Source organism: Syngnathoides biaculeatus, chromosome 14 (assembly GCF_019802595.1).
Source record: "Syngnathoides biaculeatus isolate LvHL_M chromosome 14, ASM1980259v1, whole genome shotgun sequence".
Lineage (NCBI taxonomy): Eukaryota > Metazoa > Chordata > Actinopteri > Syngnathiformes > Syngnathidae > Syngnathoides > Syngnathoides biaculeatus.
Window position 1 is genome coordinate 12672880 of NC_084653.1, and position 19121 is coordinate 12692000.

General features: G+C 41.3%; 1 protein-coding gene across 2 annotated transcripts in view; it reads left to right on the forward strand.

The window, feature by feature from the left end:
- Nucleotides 1-240: 240 nt before the first annotated feature.
- The window catches only part of csrnp3 (cysteine-serine-rich nuclear protein 3), a 35814-nt gene continuing 16933 nt past the window's right edge, over nucleotides 241-19121 (forward strand). For both annotated transcript variants that reach the window (XM_061842650.1, XM_061842651.1), the window contains exons 1-2: nucleotides 241-847; nucleotides 1426-1475. The gene's annotated coding sequence lies outside the window, so the exon portion shown is untranslated. The remainder of the gene's footprint in view (nucleotides 848-1425; nucleotides 1476-19121) is intronic.

The following is a 19121-nucleotide window of genomic DNA, read 5'->3' on the forward strand; positions in this document are numbered from 1 at the left end:
TATAGCAATGGCTTGCAGGGCCCATCTGAGGTAATCTTGTTTACCAGTAGGATAATTTCATGTAGCAATCAAAGAGGAACGTGAAAAAAAAAACATTAATTTGACAATGGTTACCCTCTTTGTTGGAAATGTCCCTTAAGCAATGTGTAACACCCCCACAGCCCCCCGAACCCCTAGCCCCGCCTCCCAACGAGTTTTTCCACTGGAACCTCTGACGACAACAGATAAAACAAAAAAGCTGAAATGCTAAATTAGCCGATGCTAATTGAAACAAAACAACCTATGTCCTTTTCAGAATAATGGAAAATTGGTTGAGCCGAAAAAGCTTGCGGTATATGAAAAGTCTCACAATTAAGGCTAACGGTTGTCAGGAAGATGAAAAGTGAAGTATAGTTCGGATTGCTGACAAATTTAAGACTAACGTGTTTGCTCTTTGTTACTTCTCACCGTTGGCTGGCATCCAAACACAGCGCACATGTGGTCGTTCCAGTTGCACGCAAACAACACACAAGACGCGTGCAAGAAGAGCTCTGCGGCTGATTCCTGGTGTTTGAGCGCTGATTGGACGGAGGAAGTCACGTTGCCCCGGGAGCCCGTCAGTCCGATGCCACACCATTGTTCCCCGGTAGCCGGAAGGAAGGCTGCTACTGCCGCTGCTGAAAAGGCACCGGAGCGCGCCTCGACTGGACCGGTTCTTTGGCCGACCCCCCCTCCCCCGGATCCCAGTACAGCCCACCGCACCGGAGGAGGCTCTTCATGCATGCATGGAGGACTGCACGCCGAGACACTGCATGGAATTGAGGGAGGGGCGTTGATTTAATTGGCTGGCTTCACAATCACATGAATGGTGAGTCGAAAGACAAGTTAGTTGCACATTGCATGTAACATTTAATACGTGAGTCTTACATGTCCCCCCCCCCCACCCCTCGCTATGCACTGTGTTACATGACATTTGTCCAAACTCTACCAGGAGTCTGTCCCCAAAAAATGCAGCCCCTTTTTCTTTGTCTTGCCTGAACAGTGCATCATTTTCGCCTTTTCTATACAATGGATGTGTTTGCGTTACATAGACCCCCCCCCCTTTCATTTCTGGAGCGGGTGCGCATATGTGTCAACCTGGCCACAGCGTAACAATTACACAGCAATGGTAGTTTCCTGATCCTAAAGAGAATCTGGATCCCTGCCGACTCCACTGCAGTACAGTTAGTCTTAACACCCACCTCCCTACACTTTGCCTCCATGAGGATACCCCACCCCCCACTACTATTCATCTCCCTTATCTCTCTTATCGGTGCCAAAGTTTCCTAGCGTTATTTCTCTTTATTTCGGTTTCTTACATCAGGTTGCACGAGTTCTTTCTGTCTTCTGTTATGCAACCTGCTGCAGAAGCTAATGGTGATTTTCTTTTCCCCTTCATTTTTTAAGCCTCTACAGGACAGGAGCAGGCAGCTGCCGCGTAATATCATTTTCTAAAGGTAAGATTGCATTGTTATGACGCTGAATTGGTGATTACATGAACATCCACGCGCAAAACTGTTGCTCCTGTGCCGCAAAAGATCCTGTGGTAACGCAAGATGATGTGAAGATGCAGTGTAAAGTCAACACAGACATCTGCACCAGTCTCACCACAAAATGTGGTGTGATTTGATATCACTCTGATTAAAAGAAGACTTTTTAGAATATTTATTGCGAGCTTGATATGTTGCCCTTGTTATGAATCCAACATCAGTGGCATAAAATCATTGCTCAGCGGTTTTTGTGATGCGTGAACAGACGAGCGGATATTGAAGATGTTTCTTTCTCAATATGTTTTATTTATGACAATGATGCTAGAAATACAGTGTTCATTTTAGATTAGCTTGACACTGGTGACATCATTGCTAGTTGCATTTTCTCTTGAGTTTGCATGGCATGTTTAGGTGGGGAATTATAGAAATATTCCACAGTTGAACTTTTCCTCAGAATTTACAGCGAGAAGAATAACAGGTGAGGTGAATCCTACGTAATTTCACAGATTTCTGCATTAACATGTCATAAAATGTCATCTGAAATTAATTTAAATCACAACAATAAACAAAGTGCTTCAACTGATACCCCATCCATCCATCCATTTTCATAGCCGCTTATCCTCACAAGGGTCACGGGGAGTGCTGGAGCCTATCCCAGCTGTCATTGGGCAGGAGGCAGTGTACACTCTGAACTGGTTGACAGCCAATCGCAGGGCATATAGAGACAAACATCCACACTCACAATCACACCTAGGGGCAATTTAGAGTGTCCAATTAATGTTGCATGTTTTTGGGATGTGGGAGGAAACCGGAGTGCCCGGAAAAAACCCACACATGCACTGGGAGAACATGCAAACTCCACACAGGCATGTTCGGGATTGAACCCGGGACCTCAGAACTGTGAGGCCAACGCTTTACCAGCTGACCGACCCTGGATAACTTGCTACCATCAATAGAAAAATGAATACACGAGTTTATCAAGATGTGTCACGGAAAAACTGAGCCCATCTGTCCAAAAGTAAAAGTGTAGCAGTGGATGGGTGTTGCAACAGGACTTTATGCAAAACACAGAAGCAAATTAACAACAGAACACTCGAGGAGAACAATGTTGTTCAGAAGTGGCCCGGTCAACTTCCTGACCTCAACTCGATTCAGATGCGTTCCCGTGACCTCAAGACACTCCACACAGACATCCCACCAATCCTGCTAAACTGCAGAAGTTTTGTAAAGAGGAACAGTCCAAAAAATAGCTGCCTGAGGGTCAACCAGTTATTAAATGCAAAGGTTCACTTCCCGTACTTTGTCCTCCCTCACATGCAAAGTGCTTTAAAAATATGAACAAAAATAGTGTGGGATTAGTTTAAGTGAACTGTGTGTATTCTTGTGATTTAGATGTAGCTCAGTCATTTTCTGACTAATGTATACAAAAACCTCAGCAATCCCAAAAGGTTGACACATTTTCCTCTGCGTATGTGGGAATTGAGTCAAACATTAATTCAAAGGAAAGGTTTCATTTTCAAGCATAAACGTTTTTTTCTCCCATACAAATTAGATAGCACTCCGTACCCACATGAGAGTACTTTTATTGCTAATTACCTTGATTAAAAAAAAAAAAAAGCGTTGTAACTTGAAAAATGTTGAACTTCGGGGACTCAAGTCAAAGTATTTCTGTAATTCTGTAAAATCTGCTTGAAAACTTCTGATTTACTTTTTTAAGTAGCGTTTGGATGTCATACAAAATGGGAATATGCAAATTCAAATATTGCCCAACAAAATCAATCACTTTGAAACTAAAAATGGTTGCTCAACAGTTAGCACATGCGATTAGCAATAGCAGGCTAGTGCTTACTATTGTAAATAAACTGAAATTCTATGCCAATCAATATTTTTTAAGTAGATTTCCCCATCCGAGTTACTTGTAGTCATGTTGGATCAGATAAACGCAGTCATGTGATGACACAAATTTCCCTGACAATTACAATGAAAAGTATTTATTTTATTAGTAGTAGTAGTATCATCATCAATTAGAATATCCATCAATCCATCCATTTTCTTAGCCGCTCATCCTCACAAGGGTCACGGAAGTGCTGGAGCCTATCCCAGCTGTCAACGGGCAGGAGGTACACCCTGAACTGGTTGCCAGCCAATTGCAGGGCACCTGGAGACAGAGAAGTCACACTCACAATCACACCTAGGGGCAATTTAGGGGGCCCAATTAATGTTGCATGTTTTTAGGAATGTGGGAGGAAACCGGAGTGGCCAGAGAAAACCCACGCAGGCACGGTGAAAACTCCACACAAGTTTGGCCGGGACTGAACCCGGGTCCTCAGAACTGTGAGGCCAACGCTCTCCAGCCAAACCACCGTGCCGGCTCAATTCGAATAGATTGCACAAATAGGATTAAATACCTGAAGATAGTCAGTGTAACAGAGTAAAAGTAGCGTTTTTTTCTCAACAGTCACACTCAATTAAAAAGCATGCTTACGTTAAGACTTCTCTGACAAGTACAATTTATCCAAGAAGTTACTTAAGTAAATGTAACGTTATGACCCACCTCTGGTCAGTATTATCGAAAAGTGGTGAGCCTCATCCCATCCTTGCTTGTGAACAACTGAGCGTTTCGGGGCTGGTCCTTTTATATTTATTCATACCGTATATGCGATACATTTACTAATGACACTCACCTGTTTCCAATTCAATTGTTCACCTGTGGAATGTTTCAGACTGGTGGTTGTATTTTTTTTTTTGGGGGGGGTGTTCTTTGACTTTCTCAGTCTTCTGTTGCCACTGTCCCAGTTTTTTTGGAAGGTGTTGCAGGCATCAAATTCAAAATCAGACAATGTTTGCAAGAAGAACAACAAAAAAAACCTAACATTTATCAGTTTGAACATTAAAATATCTTGCCTTTGAAGTGTATTCAATTGAGTAGAGGTTGAAAATGACTTGGAAGTCATATTCAGTGTTTATGTACTTTTTACACAAAGTCGCAACTTCATTGAAATTGGAGTTTGTAGAATGTTTACGAACTGCACTCCCAAACCACGGATTGCATCGTCAGTATAAAAGCATTGAAAATGCTCTTGTGAAAAAGTGCTTTTAAATTGGTCATTTAAAAAAAAATAAAAAATTAAGGTACATTCACTTCTTGTGCAGGCAATTACGCTGACCCAAAACAAAGCTCTCTTTTCTGCACTAATAGAATAATTTCCTTCACATACCGACTCTAATTTTTTTACTGTGTTAGCAGATAAAAAAATACAAAAATCAAGATTTCTGAAACAACTATCAGTATTTTGTTAAGTACAGGATAAGTGGTATACAATATGGATGGATGTTTAATGTAATAGAGTTTGTCAATCCTCTGATGAAACTCTTTGCCTTTAGCTTTGTTCTCTTGATTTGACCTTTGTTGACGCCACGACGTAAAGTGCAGAAATTATTAATGACTGTGGCAGACTGTTATATATCTGGTGAACAGTCCCTTTTGAATCAATACAACTGGTTATTTATTTATTTATTTATTTTGCTCCTGCCTTCTCTCTTCTGTTGTTGAGTGTACTATGATTTTCAGAGCGCGACAGTAAGTCTGAACTGATATCGGTAAACGTGCATTTATTAATCAACATGTGGCATAATACAAAAACGCAACAGTGAGGTAAATTGTCATTAATAGGAAAATGAGCACCTACTTGAATACTGTATCTTTCAACGTGTTGTTACATCTATTAAAAAAAAAGGTTCACATTCACTCCATGATAGACGTTTATATATAAATAATAAGGCTTGTCTGCGGAATGTGAACACCCCCAATCCCACAGCCTTCTCATCCTGTGTGCGAGATGAAAGCATCCCCGTCTCCATGAAATGCTTTGGCAGCTCTGTTTCTGCCGGCGAGGCTGCCTTTTGTGAACTTTGCGATAACATGGGAAAATACAGTCATAAATAAGAAATAGAGGCATGAATAATGTAGCTGAGCTTTGTGATTGACATGATGGCTGAGGGTTTCTGATTAGGGATGCATGTGGTTGTGGCAAGAATTAGAGCAAATCAAAAACACGATCCCGACTCTGGGACTGGTTTCTAGTACACTGGGTGCCTTGTGATTGCGCCTTTGTGCTACATCTTGCAAAATTCTTTACAAGGCACGCGGCGGTAATCTAAAGCCACAGTGGTCATCTTTGTTTGTTAATTGTTGTATATAGAGAGCCAAGCTTCCTCTCCTTTAGTGTTCTAAGTGGAAGAAGAACAGATCAATGGTTCCCAGCACTATGTGGCGTAGCTGCAGGAGGGAGTGCAGCTCCTGCGTCCGTGAGGGCTGAGCGGCCCACTTGCACCCGTACATCTCCCACCCACCCGCCCCTCCTTTTAATGTGTGCCGAGCAGATCTGTCTGCAGCCTCAGGCTACCGCAACTTAACAAATGTACAGTGAGCATGTGAAGTCCAATTTGCATAAATCCGTAGATGTCGCCGCCTTTCCATAACTGCATTCCTTTGTGTGTAATTGGGGAATGGAGATGTCATTTTCTTTTGCGGAGCTTGACTGAGATCGAAACGAGGACATTTGACAACTTTGCTTAATTATTTGCTCAGGTACACTTTCTGATCTTTTATCATGCTGCGTGGATGAAATCACCTGCTGCACGCATTTTGCAGAAATGATCAGGTGTGAGTTTTGTGAGTGTGACGTGACAAATTATTGAAAGACCATTTACAAGTATGTCAAAGATTTTGTACTGTTCAGTACTTTTTATTCTGAGTCATCAAGCAAGTTGTCCATTGACTTTATCGTTTATCGTGGGTGATACTTTCCTGAAAAATAAAATACACTAGACAGTAAGATCCCATCAAAAACGCATTTTTAATAGCTTTATCTTTCCAACATTCTCTGAACACATATAGAATTCTTGAAATACACTTAACCTTACTTAAACAGTAACACACTTTTCAAAGTATTCCTTAGCACCTTTTTCTCACCGTCCTTCAAATAAGATGCACGGCGTGCTTGCTTCAAGCAGCAAACACCCAAATTTTTTAATCAAACCATATCATTTCATCAAAGAAAAGTCTGATAGCTCAATACTAACAAATAATGCAAAACATGATGGAAAATTCAGCTAAATCAGTAAAAATGTTTGGGGAGTTGAAAAACATCCAGTTAATACTTTTAAACTCATGGAGCAGCAACACACAACCAGGGCATACAACGACTTGTTTGAGGAATTGTTAACGATTTCCTTTTTTTTTTTTTCTTTCAGCGTCTTGCATTCACAGGGCTCAAATGTTTGCTCACAAGTCAAAAAATTAAAATTGATTGCTCTTATCTCCCCAAACTCTTAAGTTGGGTCTCCCATCTCCTGGGACTCCTCTAAATTAATATAGAGGGTGTAGATAAGCTGCACCATTCCTGTAAGTGATGCTAATGCATCCCGGTGAAGACTAACTGACTTCTCCATGGCACCCGCGCCATTTATTTTAAGGCCAAACCTCGACAAAACAGCATTGATGAATGTCCGAGCTTTTTGGTGGGGGAAGGGGGTGCTGGGGGTGGGGGCACGGTAATCGTCTGTTGCCGTATTCCGTAATCACCTCTACCACAGCGACGACCAGCTGAGACCTACCTTCTCTCTCTCAGACAGACAGACAGACAGACTGTTTGTGAGTGTGCACGCGCGCGTGCGTGTGTGTGCGTGCCTGCGTGTGTATCACGCATGATCAGATTCTCTGCCGCGGTTTCTCTCTATCGCCTCTTCCAAGGCTACATTTAATGGCCGAAGCATGACATAGATGATAAATGAGGTTGAATCCAAACTCTTGTGGTTTCAGGATTTTGTCTTTAAGGCTTCTCAATTCTATCAGCTGCTCCCACTGGGATGCACCCTCAGTTTTTCTGAGTGTATGAGAATGAAAAAGTGTTTATTAAGAAAAAAAAACAACAACCTGATCTGCTGTAATGTGTCCCTGTGTAAAAACAAGTTGTTTATGATGTGGTAGACCAGCAATGTTGGATGTTAGGAGAGTGAATTGCAGTGACTCGCAAAACACTGTTTTAAATGCACAATATTTTGCATACAATAAACAACAGTATTCTGATAGAGGGCAGTAATCCATTCATTTTCCGAAGCCATTATCCTCTCAAGGATCACCTAGATCAGGAGCCTATTCCAGCGATCTTCGGGCGAAAGGCGGACTGCACTCTGAACTGGTCACCATTCAGTCGCAAGGCAGATATTGACACAATCACTGAGCGGGAATTGAACCTGCGCTGCCCGCACCAAAGTCAGCCTTCTCGGCAATGATCATTTATAACAGGGGTGTCAAACTGATTTTTTGTCCCGGGCCACATTGTAGTTCCAATTTCCCTCAGGGCCATGATCGTGAAACCATAGAAATACTGAATTTACTCATCATATTTACACATGAAATTTATGAATTTCTTTTGGAATCATAAATCAAGTTTAATGGGTTTTTCAACCATTCTTCATGTTTTGCAACAAAAATATCTCAACATTATCATTTATGATATATGACAATTTGAAATGTTGGGACATATTTTGACACTGATTCGCCTTCGCAGGCCACATAAAATTATGTGGCGGGCCAGATCTGGCCCATGGGCCTTGAGTTTGACACCTGTGATTTACAATAATCAATGTCTGTCTAACTGAAGTTTAACAAACAAACAAACAAACCAAAAAAAAAACTTTTTGCACGTTAAACATGCAATAGGTTTATATATAATTTTCTTTAGGTTTGACTGTTTTGTTATTATAGTTTGTTGTATAGAGCAGCACAATGAAGGACTGGTCAGAGTCTCTGCCTCACAGATCTGAGGACCAGGGTTCAAATCCCACCCTCGCCTTTGTAGAGTTTGCATGTCCTCCCCTTGCCTGCGTGGGTTTCCTCCTACATCCCAAAAATGTGCACTAATTGTCGACTGTAACTTGCCCTTAGGTGTGATGTGAGTGCGAATGCTTGTTTGCTTCTACTATGTGGCTGGCAACCAGTTCAAGTTGTACCCCACCTCCTTCCCGATGACTGCTGGGATAGGCTCCAGCACTCCCGTGACCCTTGTGAGAATTAGCAGGTCAGATAATGGATGGATTTGTGGTATTTTTAGGAATAAAAACATCAACTTTGTCAATGGTTAATATTTTATATTTCAGCTGGGATTGGCTCTAGCACTCCCACGACTCTCTTGAGCATGAGTGGCTCAGACAATGAATGGATGGATGCATAGTTGTATGGAAAATAATTATTTCTTTTTCATTCTTAAAATACATCTTAAGGTCCATGTACTAGTACACTCTTTATTCTTACTAATAAGACTTTTCAGTGTACTCCTAGAATGAGGTAAGTTTTTTTCATTTTTTCTCCACTACATGTACTGATTATATCTGCACACTAGTAGGATAACTTTGCCATACTAGTTTTATCTATTTATTTATTTATTTATTTATTTATTTTTGGGAGATGGGCGGATTTTTGCCAATATGAAAAGGGCCAATATTGGCCAATTAAACGGCTGGCCGATTAATCGACCGGGCCTCGTTCTGACTCTTCTTTATTATGTTTGTACAAATATGTACTGCCCCCCGGTGGCCAAGGTGCACATACCCTAATGATCAGTAGACTGTTAATTGACTGAAGTTTTGAAATAGCGAGTAACAAACTCTTATTTAATTATGTCTTCATAAATAAAAAACAGGTTACAAAAAACTATTGGTGTTTTGGAAGGTTGTGACAAACTGGTATTTCCATTTATTTCATTTGGAAAACATAATTTAAGAGTTGATGATTGTTTGGAGCTACGAGCATGGTCACGGAACAAATTAAGCTCCTTTCTCAAGGCACCAGTGCATTTAGCATTAAAAATATCTTTCATCTGAAGAGCTAAAATATTCAAGAACTAGAGTGGCTTTCAAGTAATCCTCATTTGCTGTTTTTTTTTAAAGCGAACATTCCAAACGTCTTTTGAAAGGTACCTTTTTTTCCACCACAGTGCGAGGTAGCCAACTATTTTGCATATGACCTCTCTATTATTATGACTGCACAAGAATATTTATTCTTAAACCTTCTTTGTGTATGCTAGCCGTCTTCAGTTGGCCTTCATCATTTTAAGGAAAGGAAATATAGGTCAGCGCATGGTGAAGCAAATGCATGGCATCCCTCTAGTCTTTGCATCTTATGTAATAGAACAGAATATAAATGTGATACTCAGATAGACGTGCACAAGGTGCCTTCCATGGGCAAATTGAGGAGAAATTGACCAGACAAATGAGTAATAATAGGTTATGATTTGATATTTATTTTGTTGCAGGAGCAAAACATTAATTATTGACACTGTGGTTGCATCAAAAATATTTTAAATGAAGCCGGGTATTGAAAACACTGATGCAAAATGTTTACAAATGCAGGAGGCACGTAGACCTATCGAATATCATTAGAATTCCATATATTCCGCGAGAACAAGTCCCTGTTGTCCTACACTAATATTCAAGAAAACAAGTCGTGTGGTGTTTACATTACATGTGTTTTAATGTTTTGGCATGGATTCACTGGGAATTTCAGAGCTTATATAAATACTATATCCGCTACCGAATTCCCGTTAGGGGGAAACGAACAACAGAAAGAAGGATTTTAATGTGCACAAAGCCAGTAATACTGTTGTATGAAAGAATCAGTCATGATTTACATCAACAGATAAGCAACAGTGAGCGTGGTCTGCTGCACTTCTGTCATTAGCCTGACTTGCTCTTTGGTCTTTTGTGATGCAGCCGTGTAATCTTGGAGCGCTCAGCGGTGCACTTCCTCTGGCCTCATTTTCAAACTGCATATTTAAAAGGTGACGTCTCAACGGGGTGGACCGTTTATGAAAAAACAAATTTTAAATCACGCATAGTCACTGCTTCGACGAAGAACACGAAATAGACAAGAGTTGCACAATTAATCGAATTTTCATTGCGATCACGGTTTTGCCTGCTATGATTTATATGAGCTTAATCGTCTGTAATTTTCTGCTGATCAAAAAATCTGAGACTGAAACAATGCTGGTGTTGGAAAAAGGCTGGCTGGCTGATTGGTTAAACCAATGGTTCCTAAAAAATTTTTTTTTTTAATTTCAGCACCACCAGCAGCAGCGACCCCCCCCACGCCCTTTTCCAGCTGCAATTTTAAAGCAGGGGGCACTGAAATTTCACCCCCCACCCTTGCTTGCAAACATTATTCCTTGTGAATCAACGAAAACATGGACGACAACAGCTGGGTGTAACTTAAAGGGGAAATCCAGTGGTTTACACGAACATGTAACATACATGTATCCAATTGGTCATGTAATATGTACCCTATTTTGACAATGTGATGCTAAATCCTCTCTCATTTAATAGTGTTTTGAGAAGATTTTTATTGACAATTATTATTTTCAGGGGCGCTGCCATTTTCACAAGTCACATGATCTACATAGGCGTATGTGACGTGTACCGTGCCGTTCCAAACATTGGATTACATGGGACACCATTTATGCCCAGCGCTGATTTCTCGGATTTATCCTCATCTGATGAAGAAATAGCAGTATCGGTTGATTGGAAAGACTGAAGAATACTTCCATACAGATTTGAACCTGTGGCTGTAATTAATAGTGAATATTCGGGTAGTTCTTCGGACGGGAATGACGTGGAGCCGCGAGCCGATGTTTCCGGTGGCGGTGGCCGTTAGCCCCTGATGCCGAAGCTAGGCTAAAGGCCTCCGCCACCACCGAAGGCGGACCACGAGCTCCGGCAGCATGTCGCGAGCAGAGCTTCAACCTCCGGGGAAATATAAAATAAATATAAAAATATTAACCTGCTTCGTTCGCCCTGGATGCCGAAGCTAGGCTCAAGGCCTCCGCCACCACCGAAGCGCGGGTAAAGGCCTCCACCACCTGAAAGCTCAGGTCGTGGCTCGCCACTGGAGCTCGCTCATCCGACTCCACGTCATTCCCATCTGAAGAACCATCCGTGGCTGCTGGCCCGGAGCTCCCGGGGGCCTTTGTTTACGCACTTATGTTGCGCGGAGGCCTCCGAGTAGTCAGACTCCACGTCATTCCGCCCGAAGAACCATCCAAATATTCAACATTAATTACAGCCACAGGTTCAAATCTGTATGGAAGTATTCCTCAGTCTTCCCAATCCACCGATACTCCTATTTCTTCATCAGATGAGGATAAATCCGAGAAATCAGCGCTGGGCATAAATGGTGTAATCCAGTGTTTGGAGCGGCACAGTACACGTCACATACATCATATGACTTACAAAAATGGCAGCGTCCCTGAAAATTCGTAATTGTCAACAAAAATCTTCTCAAAATTCTATTAAATGAAAGAGGATTTAGCATCACATTGTCAAAATAGGGTACATATTACGTGACCTATTGGATACACTGTTCATGCAAAGTACTGGATTTCTCCTTTAATAATGACATTTTTTTATGATAGTTGATGGTCACCCCCTAATAGTTTAAAAACCACTGGGTTAAAGAAATTCTCATTGCTAACAGTTTAATTTGCATACGTTAGCATTAGTGATTCTGAAGGCCCTGGGAAGAATACATTGAAGGCAGTACAAAGAGACGAGTTCATGTATGAGCATCTGGGCGTGAGCCGTGGTCAACAGCAGCTCCTGCGTGAGTGTGCTCATTGAAAAGCATTCACCAATGAATCTGTATAAATGTTGTCACTCTGCACACTACTTGAGTAAAGTGGTGGCCTCACCTTTCTGAGGATCTGGGTTCAATCCCAGCCCCGCCTGTGTCAAGTTTGCATGGGTTTTTTCCGGGCACTACGGTTTGAGTGACCGCGGCTGTTGTCCATCTCTATGTGCCCTGCAATTGACCGTTAACCAGTTGAGGGTGTATGTACCCTGCCTCCTGCCCGATGACAGCTGGAATTGGCTCCAGCACTCCCGCGACCCTTGTGAGGATAAGTGACTAAGAAAATGGATGGGTGTTTTTCCTTCATTCTTGAAGCAGCTGAAAAGTGGCTCTCCTTTCCCAGTCAAAAGTGCTTAAAATTCACTATTTTGAGGTATGATTACAAAATCTCCTTGTCATTGTTAATGCATTGATTGACTGTGGAATGACAGTTTTTGATTTACGTAGGAACTGCTCATTAATGTTTTTTTTTCTAAAATGTGTTTCCAAAGAAAGAAATGAATTCATGGTCCCTAACTCTGAGCAATGACACAGCAAATGTCTGCGCATCCTTGATCTCTTATAACGCTGAAAGACCAGCAGCTTGGCTTAGCTTTGGGGAAACCTTCCTAACAATATTCTGTGTTGATCCGACCTGCTGGGACGTTCCTGTTTGTCTTGACTCTCAGCGCTCCCACGCCGTGCTCTCTGGCTCAGCAGGCAGCTGTTTTCTGACAAAAAGCACTAAAAGCTCACTACCTTCCTGCGCCACATCAAACCGACACGGTTAGTGGCTGCCTGGTGAGCACTGTGCACAATTTAGCCATTAAAGAGCCAGACGCTTCCCCGGGGAGCAAGATAGACCAAAAGCAGAGATAATGAGAGCTAATATTGGTTTTTAATCACGATGCCATTATTGACATTAGCTGACACTGCTTTAGCCACCTGTAGTAACCTTCAGGGCTTTAGAACATGTGCTGTTCTGGATTGAATGAAAATGAAATACATTCTGAAATGCCGAATGTATGGGCTAATTAAGCAATTTTCTTTTTCCTCTTTGTAGGGGTTATTACAGTATTATGCATCCCATTATTTTTAATGACTCTAATCCGCCTAGAGGCAAACAACTCCGGGCTTTAAGTTTTCCTGTTCCAGGAAGAACATGAATGTTAATGTTTACAAATGACAGCTGAGTGAGGCTGATGTCAACACGCCTTTCTTAGCTAGCAACATACAGTACAAAACTGCTTCATCTTTGCAGTGATGAAGTGAAGATGATTCTGTATTGACAATTACACAACTTTTAAAATAAAGATGTGAATCACAGGCACAACATTTATCTGTTTTACAATACCTTTTAAATGAGTATTTTACCTTGAGAACAATCATAAATAGAAAAGCAAGGGGATGTCACTGCAAACCAAATTAATGTCATGTTAATTGTACAAACAAGAGCAAAAATGCTTAGAGCGAACAAAATCGCAGTCATCGTGTCGATTACCCTAATTTTGTATTTCCCGATGCTTGTGGTTTTTGATCTTGTGATCGGTATTTTGCTGGTCGACTATTTTACCGGTTGAGATTAGGATTCTCTATTCAAACACTCAATAAACACTGGAACAAAACATGTTGACTTCCAACATCATGGGAAAACTGTCGAGAGCGCGATGCACAAGACCATTTACCAAATTGCAATGAAAACTTTTTCAATCTTTGTAGTCTACTTATGCATCTCATAATGAACCGTTATTGTTCACTGAACTAAGGTCCTGTGAGATCTGTGGCCGTCATGTCATGCATGATGACATTTTGGACCACCCGGGTTTTTGCGCTTGCCGTTTGAATGTAGCAGTGCCACTATTTTATTATTCCAATCAAATGGTTTCTCACTATTTCTTGAACACCTTTCCCATCTTGGCCAAATACATATTTCTATGACGTTCCCTCGATGCCCCCCATAACTCTGCCTCCTGCATCCTCGCCACCACCACTGCTATCCCCGACCCACACACCCTCCCTTTCCCATCTACCATGTTGGTAAAAATATCTGCAGACAGCAGGAGAAGAGTCTCTCTCTCTTTCTTTCTCTCTCTCTCTCTCTCTCTCTCTCTCTCTCTCTCTCTCTCTCTCTCTCTCTCTCACTCTCTCTCTGTTTCCCTCCAGCATTCGCTTGCTCTCAGACAATCCACCCATGTGACTTCTTCTCAGGCTGACTCTGCCTCAGCTCCATTCAGCCTCTTTGCCTACCAGCCGGCTGCCGCTAATGAGCCTTTGTGTAGTAGGGAGAGCAACACTATGACAAAGAGGGAGCTAAAGTGTGAAAGATTGTGTTATTGCTTCTCGTAATAAAGCATACAGTATCGACAGACTCATCTCTCAGTCTGCATCCCCCCCACCTCTTTCTTTCTCTCTACCTCTCTCGCTGTTTTTTTCCTAAACCTCGTGCTCATGGACCTTTGGGGCTGCTGCAAGTCAGTAGACTGAAACAAAATGGGAACCCTTCATCCATCATGTGTGAATTGCCGCATAAATGATTGTGTAGCAGTCCTGCTGTGAGAAGAGGTGAAAGGAGTCAGAGTCCGCCAACAGATCCAGGTCAGTGGTCCCCGCGAGGGCCGACCGGCCGGCGCCGGTGGGAGTTGTCGTTATGCTGCATGCATGTTTGCCTGTTGTCATCTCATCGGTGTGTGTATGTGTGTGTGCGCGCGTGTGTTTGTGTGTGTGTGTGTGTGCGCGCACGTGTGCTTGTCGTTGTGATTCATGGGCTGAACAGAAATGTATATGTAATAATATCAAAGAGTGATCGTTGAATTAAAGATTGGAGAGTATGTTCATTTGTGTGCCCAGAAGCCTTCCAAGATTGATTTTTTATTCACTTTTTATTCATCTTATTATTTTTATTTTAAACTGTGATATCTATCCTTGTGGCATAGAGTAAGAAGAGTCGGCAACAGTTTATAATTTTAAGAATTGTCATAAGTGATATAAATTCATGACTCAATTAATTAGTGTGTGTGTGTGTGTGTGTGTGTGTGTGTGTGTGTGTAAGTATATGTACCGTAATTTTTGGCCTATAAGCCACGACTTTATTCACACGCTTTCAACCCTGCAGTTTATGTGGTGGTCCGGCTAATTTGTGCATTGTTTCTAACGGCCGCAAGGGGGCACTTGAGCAGAAAAGGTAAGAGTAAAACTGTGGAATATAGAGCTCGTGCACATGACGTCACCATTTTCACGGCGCCATATTGCCGGTCAAAAAAACTGCTCGACGGTTTGAGGGACATTGAACCGAAGCAGAATATACACAATGCCGGAGACTTGTTGTGCTGTTGGTTATTACAACAGACAAGACAGATATTCAAAGAGATCATTCTATGGAATACCAGCTGAAAAGAGCAGAAAATATCGATGGATTTTGGCAATTAACCATGATGGATGGTGCCAAACCAAAATACGCACACGCCTGTGTAGCGATCACTTCATTTCAGGTAGGAATTATTCTTCTCAATCTCAAGTTACCAAGAAGTATTTATAATGCCAAATTAGCTCATTGTTCTCAAAACAATGCGTTAAAAAAAAAAAAAAAGTGACCGGGAGTCGTCTTCAACATTCATGAAGTGTGTTGCAGCCACACGCTAAGTTTCGGTAAAGCTCTCCCTGACAGCCTTTTTTTCCTAATATGCATTGTTCTCAAATGAGTCCAATACGTATTTTAAAAAAAGAAAATAAACCGTCAGTCACACAGAGGTTTACTGAAGTTGAATGTGTAGCCGCAACACGCTTCCATGTACAGGGCTGAAACCAATCCCAGCAGTTTTTCTTTTTTTAAAATACGCGTTGGACTCATTTGAGAACAATCCATATTTAAAAAAAAAAAAAAAATGTCTGCCAAAATTTTAACGTGTGGCCGGAACACGCTTCGTGTACGAAGGAGCCGACTTGCTGTCTTTTTCTTCCAATCATAGTTAATGAATGCGAGTTTGTGTAAAACCAGGGGTGATTTATTTAAATATGGGTAGTTGTATTGAAAAAATCTGAGTGGCTCCATCACTATATGGGATTAATTCTTGATTGAGAACAGATCCAGCAACGAAGTATCTACGTGCGTCCAGACTTTTCTACGCATTCAAACTCTTCCGTGTAAATCTCGACGACTTACTCACCAGATACATGTGAAGAGTTTGTTTTCAAAATGAGACATATCCATTTTTTTCATTTTGAGAAAAGGGCTTGGTATTGAAGTGAAAACAATAAACTCAATTTATGTTTCTAACTATTGGGGGATGGAAAGAGATGCTAAAAAGTAACTAAACACCATACTACAAAAAAATATTGGCTTTAATATTCACCAAGTTTTTTTTTATGACAAATTTCATTTTTTCTCCAAAATGAGACATATCCAAACATTCTATTCTTGGCAAAGTGAGACATATCCGAATTTCGACTTAAACCTTCAGGAGTAGCTGTATTTTTTTTAAAAAATCAGTTGCTTTTGATAGGCAATCATGAAAACTATTTGCCTTTCAACATTTCAAGCATTTTAAAATAATATTTAAGACCATAACCACCACATTTAGAGAGTTAGGTATCAGAAATAAGGGTCAGTCACCAGTCACAATTTTCACAATTAACTCACTAATGTCAGATGTTGAAAAAGGAGATGAAAAAATGGGAATTTCTTTTAAAAAGGTGTTTTTCAGTTATTTAGAAACTGTTTGTTTGTTCAGTATGAGGTCTTGGAAAGGCTGAGTTTACATCATTGTAATTTTGTGTATCTGTATGCGATTCTGCAATCCGACATCTGCAGCCATGTGTCACTCAGTTGATTAATTTTGTTTATAAGTTGATGTGAGATCATTAAGAAAGTAAACTGCTTCAAACCAGTCTACCAAGGTTAATATGGGTTGCGAGGGATACCAGCAGAAAAAAAATAGGTAGTCGATCTCATACTTCTTCTTCTTCTTCTTCTTCTTCTTTTCCTTTCGGCTTGTCCCGTTAGGGGTCGCCACAGCGTGTCATCTTTTGCCATCTTAGCCTATCTCCTGCATCTTCCTCTCTAACCCCAACTGCCCTCATGTCTTCCCTCACCACATCCATAAACCTTCTCTTTGGTCTTCCTCTCGCTCTTTTGCCTGGGAGCTCCATCCTCAGCATCCTTCTACCAATATACTCACTCTCTCGCCTCTGAACATGTCCAAACCATCGAAGTCTGCTCTCTCGAATCTTGTCTCCAAAACATCCAGCTTTGGCTGTCCCTCTAATGAGCTCATTTCTAATCCTATCCAACCTGGTCACTGCGAGCGAGAACCTCAACATCTTCATTTCTGCCACCTCCAGTTCAGATTCCTGTTGTTCTTCAGTGCCACTGTCTCTAATCCGTACATCATGGCCGGCTCACCACTGTTTTGTAAACTTTGCCCTTCATCCTAGCAGACACTCTTCTGTCACATAACACACCAGACACCTTTCGCCAGCTGTTCCAACCTGCTTGGACCCGTTTCTTCACTTCCTTACCACACTCACCATTGCTCTGGATTGTTGACCCCAAGTATATGAAGTCATCCACCCTCGCTATCTCTTCTCCCTGTAGCCTCACTCTTCCCCCTCCACTTTTCTCATTCACGCACATATATTCTGTTTTACTTCGGCTAATCTTCATTCCTCTCCTTTCCAGTGCATGTCTCCATCTTTCCAATTGTTCCTCTGCATGCTCCCTGCTTTCACTGCATATGACAATATCATCTGCGAACATCATGGTCCAAGGGGATTCCAGTCTAACCTCATCTGTCAGCCTATCCATTACCACTGCAAATAGGAAGGGGCTCAGAGCTGATCCCTGATGCAGTCCCACCTCCACCTTAAATCCTCTGTCACACCTAAGGCACACCTCACCATTGTTCTGCTGCCATCATACATGTCCTGTACTATTTTAACATACTTCTCTGCCACACCAGACTTACGCATGCAGTACCACAGTTCCTCTCTTGGTACTCTGTCATAGGCTTTCTCTAGGTCCACAAAGACGCAATGTAGCTCCTTCTGACCTTCTCTGTACTTTTCCACGAGCATCCTCAAGGCAAATAATGCATCTGTGGTACTCTTTCTAGGCATGAAACCATACTGTTGCTCGCAGATACTTACTTCTGTCCTGAGTCTAGCCTCCACTACTCTTTCCCATAACTTCATTGTGTGGCTCATCAACTTTATTCCTCTATAGTTACCACAGCTCTGAACATCCCCTTTGTTCTTAAAAATGGGAACTAGAACACTTTTCCTCCATTCTTCAGGCATCTTTTCGCCCGCTAGTACACACATCTCCAAAATGAAATCACTTTCAAACTCACAAATTCACTGTTTGAAATCTGACTCATTGAGTCTGCTTTCTTTTGATTTTATTTATAGCTGTCGCTGTCGGGGGAAAGAACACTGCAGAATAGGATATAAGTCTGTAGTAATAATAACAGTATACATAATGCTCATAGACAGAAATTGAGTCTACTCCAAGGGTATTGATTTCCTTTTAATGTCAACTTTTCTTAAGTCATAGCCAATAACTTTCCTTATAAAAAATGGCAAAAAAAAAAGATTGCCTAGAATTATAAAAATTTATTCATTCATTAATGATCGTTGGTGAAATATTTTGAACAACAAAAAAACTATTCAAGCATTACACAATCATAGACAAAACAGTATGTTTATAACATTCAGATACAATGGTACTTGGATGAGAACTGAAGTATTAAATTGCAATAATTTCAGAAAGAATTAAAATTAAATAGGAAAAGCACCCTCACAATGGGACAGCCTGCAAGTAAACCAGCACAATCACTGATTCATTTGTTCGATATTATTAAACATTGATAAACAAAATACAAGACTTAGTTCAGCTTGAAAGCAAGAAACACTGTAAAGATAAAATCGACAAAAATGCATGCCAAGGATCCAAATAA